Source organism: Montipora foliosa, chromosome 2 (assembly GCF_036669935.1).
Source record: "Montipora foliosa isolate CH-2021 chromosome 2, ASM3666993v2, whole genome shotgun sequence".
Lineage (NCBI taxonomy): Eukaryota > Metazoa > Cnidaria > Anthozoa > Scleractinia > Acroporidae > Montipora > Montipora foliosa.
The window spans coordinates 17,954,143-17,958,969 of NC_090870.1; the positions used below are offsets into that span (position 1 = coordinate 17,954,143).

At 39.5% G+C, this 4,827-nt stretch overlaps 1 pseudogene; it reads right to left on the minus strand.

Moving 5' to 3' along the window:
• Positions 1-1,927: 1,927 nt before the first annotated feature.
• Positions 1,928-2,891, minus strand: LOC137986819 (uncharacterized; annotated as a pseudogene).
• Positions 2,892-4,827: the final 1,936 nt, after the last annotated feature.

The window sequence follows — 4,827 nt, forward strand, 5'->3', positions numbered from 1 at the left end:
TTTGTAACAAAGAAATAACAGATAAACTTCGGGTATTGTCGGTAAGCGTTTGACAACCAAATTATACCGTGCGCAATTCCAAATTTATACGTAAGTCGTCTTTTGTCCTTGTTTTGCTCACTTTTTGTATACAATCAAATATTATATTTTTGCACAATTGAAAAAGAAATCTTATTGATCACTGCAATAATTTAACTGTTTTTTTTTTATATCTCTAGCGCAAAAACCTCGTTTTAGGAAAAGACTAACTGCTTGACGAAGTTACAATCCCATCTTCATCTCGCAGTGAATGTTACCAGTTTTTGTGAACGCGTTCAAAGGAACGCGTTCTTTTTCTTGTAAATGCGTTACATGGAACGCGTCCAATGGAACACAAGAGAACAGAGCTGGAACGGATTCGGAACGGGTATAGAACGGATATAGAACGGATATAGAACGGATAAGAGAACGGAAATTGAACGAATATGTAACGCGTTCCGTTCAGCGTTCCCTGTTAGGTTAATTCTGAGCGGTACTGTACACTAAGATTCATTATCCTCGAAGCCATGATATTGTCCATTTTCACTTGGAAGTGCTGTCCTGATTGCTTTATACGTGCAACAAGGTAAAGGATAACGCTCTGAGTGGCCAGAAAAGTCCCAAAGGAGTCTAGAAAATTGCCTGTAAGACACAGATTGAAGAAATATGTCAAAAAAAAAATTGGAATATATTTGTTTACTTGGTTTATCTTCAGGATGCCTGCAAACGTTTGTAATGCTTGCATTTTTCAACACAGTTGCTGTTCATTTATGAGGGGAGCATAAGCTTAAAACTATAACAATGTGCCATTTGTTTGTGTACGACTGTGTTAACTTGGCGGTGAATTCGAAGGAAGTGGCAATAAATCGACAGCAGCAAAAAAGAACAGCCTGCATAACTTACAAAGAAAAAAAATAAAATAAAATAACTTACTCTGATTCGCTCTGAAGACCTTGACTGAAAATGGTCCAGTAACTCTTCCTAGCTTTGGTCTTCAGAGTGAGCGATGCCAGTTCAAGAACCCAATTTTAAACACACATCTTGAAAACCGGGACGAAGAGTAACACAATCACTGGCCTGATTTACCGCACTCATTATCTCGTCTACACGGTCAATTTCTTTACAGCAAATGCATTCCTCTGCTTTGGTTGCTAGAGTGACTGAACAATTCAAACAAGTACACCTATGAAAAATATCAGCTGGTTGTATTCAAGTTCTAACTTTAGCCAGTGTCATCATCACAGGCATTTGCTGCGAACGAAATCAAACCCAGAAACCAAGGAGTTAGAACAAAAAGACGAAACGAAACGAAAAATGAAGCAACAATTTAAGATATACCTACCATGTTCCGACGTCTACTTCGCCCGTAAAGCGCCTTTGGAACTCGAGTTCCCGCTATGCTTCAAGAGCCATGTTTGCCTCGTAGGCGGCAGCTTCTTCTTGAGTTGCAGGCGGCTCTAAATCTTCGTCATAGGGTACGAAGCTAGACTCACTAAAATCACACTACTCCTGTCTGAATTCAACTCCGAACCGTCCTCTGACGAAAAAGACGAAGAACTTGAAGAACACAGCATTTCCTATCACTCTGTTTACTAAAAACATGCAGCGAAAAGACTTCGCCAGATGATAAGATGACGTCATGGAGGGAACGCCGCTAGACAAAAATTGTGGGCTCGAGTACTTGTCGTTTGAGTAATGGCGGACCAAATTTGCACACTTGCGTGCAGCCTTTACAGATGTAAATCATCGTGAGATTAGCCGTGGACACATTTTTTTGTCAACTTCAGGGTATAGTCTTCAACTTAGGTAAAAAAAACCGAGAAAAAAACACATTGATTTTCGTCTCAGTAGCACTTTAAAGACAAAGAATAAGTGAAATGAAAATGAAGCAGTTCATATTATTAAAGCTTCAGTACAAAGTGTCTTTTATAATGTTCCTTAGTCTTGCACCATCCGCATTAATATCATGGCCGGGAAGGGGAACTCCGAGAAACCCATCCTCATTATTAGTGGTGCCATCATTGACCTCTAGGCATATGTTGTGTAGAATACAACAGGTAATAATTGTAGAGGGTACTTTGTCCACCGATTCATCCAGCTTGTCCAGTAGACACCGCCACCTCCTTTTTAACAGTCCAAAGGCCTGCTCAACAACCACCCTTGCACTGCTCAGGGATTTATTAAAATCTCTCTTGCTGTCGGTCATGGTTCTGGTCTGAGGGAAAGGTTTCATGCACCAGCTCGTCAGTTTGTATGCTGGGTCAGCAACTATAAGTGGCTTAACCTGCATACCGCCTATCCGACGCAATGGGGAATGCAAAATATCGCCGTCTTCTATTGCTGTGAGTAGGGAGCTCATTCGTAGCACGCGAGCATTGTGAATACTCCGGTAATCACGTGCAACAACTTTCCATTAGCATCAGCAACACCTTGCAAAACAATGCAATGAAAGCTTTTTCGATTTACGTACCCGTTTGGGTCTCCTTTCGGGGCTTTAATTGGTATATGAGCCCCATCAAGTGCTCCTACAACCTGAGGGAAGTGACTGATGTCTTGAAATTTCTGTATTGCTCTTCTCATCAAGGCAGAGCAGAATTCGTCCTTGACATTCATGGCAGTACATCAGCCGATCCCAAACGTTAATCCCACGGTTCTATACGAATTTCCAGTACCTAACCTCCGCAGAGCAACAGCCACCCGCTTCTCCACGGTGATTGCTTCACGAATAATTGTATTCTGCCGCATTAACTGAGGGCCAACTAGACCACAAATGTGTTCAAATGTATCCCTGATTACCCTCGCCATAGATGATCTTGATATCGGTTTAAAAGGAGCTGTTCAAACCAAAACTGTGGTCTTGGATAAACCCACATTGTCTTGTGCTTACGGCGATTGCAGATGTCTTGCTGCTGGATTGCCCGGATTACCAAAATCCGTCGCATCCTGTGAAAGAAACGTCGTCTCCTTTGGAGAAATACGGCGAGAATCAGTTCAAGAGAATTCATTAAAAATGCTCCGTCTCCCGCCATTTTTGTAATGTGAATCTTCTGAGTAAACAGCTTAAATTTCACAGTGAAAACAGATGTCAAGTTTAACTAGTAAATATCGGTCTGTAAACAAACACCTAGAACGAATGTTCAGCTAGTTAATCGGCCTGGTGAAAACACAGCCAAAGCTATTGGGTAATTTATCTGTTAAGAATCTTGAGGATTTCAAATACTACAAACCAATTTCTTCTGAATCTACATGTACAAGCACTGACAATGATCCTAAATTTTACAAACAAAGTGGTTTGATGCCCTCAAGGGTAAGATTAATGGCAGCAAAGCTGCAACTGCACTTGCCTGGTATGGAAAAAAGGCAATGCTTGATTACTGGAATGATTTATGTAATGATTTGCTTGGCTCTAAAAATGAATCTAATGAATCAAACCTAGCAATATTATGGGGCTCTATCAATGAGGACAGTGCTCTAGTAACTTACCTAACAATTTTTTTTTTCAAAAAACAAAGATGATATAATTGTTAAAGAAACTGGCATTTGGCTTTTAACAGATGGGAAAAATCAAACTTGGCTTGGTTGGTTCCTCTCCAGATGGAATCATAGAGGAAAATGGATGTATACAAACTGTTCTAGAAATAAAATGCCCATTCATGGGAGGCAAACCAGTTCCATACAGGAATGTTTGTGTCAACCACCTCCATCAAATTATCTTAGAAATGTTCTGTACATCAACTCAACAATGTCACTATGTTGTTTGGACTCCTGTTGGTACAAAAGTCTTCCTTATAGAGAGAGATGACAATTACATAGAATTACTTTTAAATTATTTATACAAATTGTGGAATCTTGCATCTGGTGAAACACAACCAGCATGGCATGAGGATGTTTTTGGCCTTGAGCAAAGAAGCAAGGAAATTGCCACAAATAGCCTTTGCCTACGTTTTATATCTAATTCTCTAATAACCCCAAATGTTCTCTCTCATCCTGATCTTAAGAGGTTTGAAACTATAGACAAACCGTCAAAGAGAGAACAGGTTACACGAAAATCCCAGGGTTGTAAAGATGATGAATGGAGACGCAAACTTAACCCATGTGAGGTGAGAAGAAAGAGGATGAATAATTCTTTAACTGCACAACAATTGTCATACCAATCATATAAGTATGGGTCAAATGGTGTACATAACAGCTGCCATCAAGACACCTTTCTTGAACTGATCTATCACAGTTTTAAACGTCATTTTGGTTCTCAAAATTTAAATTTGTCAGAAGGTCTTAAACAATTACTAGATTCATTTGTTTTAAGAGAAAAAGGTAAATTCCATGAAAGTAAAATGACACTGTGGAAGTGGTTAAGAGACAAAACAGCAAATGGCACCACATATTATGCCAATGGAAACGAAGCTGCACTTGATTCAATTATATACAGGCTTTTGGAATCAATGCCTAGTGATCTTGAAGAGCAATTCTCCATCAAAACATAATATTCACAATCGTGCAGTACTGACAGAGACCATAGTTCATGTCGTACCTTTAATCATAGAGTGTTTCCAATCAGTGCTGATGACGTTATAGACAATCACCTATTGAATTCCAATGAGTTTGATGTTATTCAGGAGATTAAACACAAATTAACATTACATAACTATACACCAACATCAAAGTGCCCTGCCTTGTTAAATATGGATTCATGTAATACCATAAACTCTGATTGTTCTATCATCTCTGATCCTGTGACTTGCGGTGCAATGGTGCAGCAATCAACGACTGTGATGAACAAACCTGACATATTTTTTGTAGGGTATACAG